Genomic DNA, 292 nt, shown 5'->3' with positions numbered 1-292 from the left:
CGCCGCTGAAGGGAGCAGCGCCGCCGAAGGGAGCAGCGCCGCCGAAGGGAGCGGCGCCGCCGAAGGGAGCGGCGCTGCCGAAGGGAGCGGCGCATCCTCGGCCCCGGCTTCGGCCGGCACCTGGAGCTCGGTCGAAACTCTCCGACATGCTCAGAGGAGGGCGGCTCAAGCGCTCATGGGAGGGAGCCGGCGACCGGCGCGGAAGTCGCCTGGGGCCCAGGGGGGCGGGGCGCAGCCCGGCCACGCCCCACCACGGCCCGAGCCGTTCACTTTCAGTTTCACCCCCACCTTC

At 74.7% G+C, this 292-nt stretch overlaps 1 protein-coding gene across 3 annotated transcripts in view; it reads right to left on the bottom strand.

Moving 5' to 3' along the window:
* The window catches only part of PAIP1 (poly(A) binding protein interacting protein 1), a 27,218-nt gene that overhangs the window by 23,517 nt on the left and 3,409 nt on the right, over window positions 1-292 (bottom strand). The window lies entirely within an intron of this gene.

This window comes from Haliaeetus leucocephalus, unplaced genomic scaffold, assembly GCF_000737465.1.
Source record: "Haliaeetus leucocephalus isolate CR32 unplaced genomic scaffold, Haliaeetus_leucocephalus-4.0 Scaffold120, whole genome shotgun sequence".
NCBI classification, from domain to species: Eukaryota; Metazoa; Chordata; class Aves; order Accipitriformes; family Accipitridae; genus Haliaeetus; species Haliaeetus leucocephalus.
The sequence above is the reverse complement of the archived record's forward strand: the minus strand, read 5'-3'. Positions and strand labels throughout refer to the sequence as shown.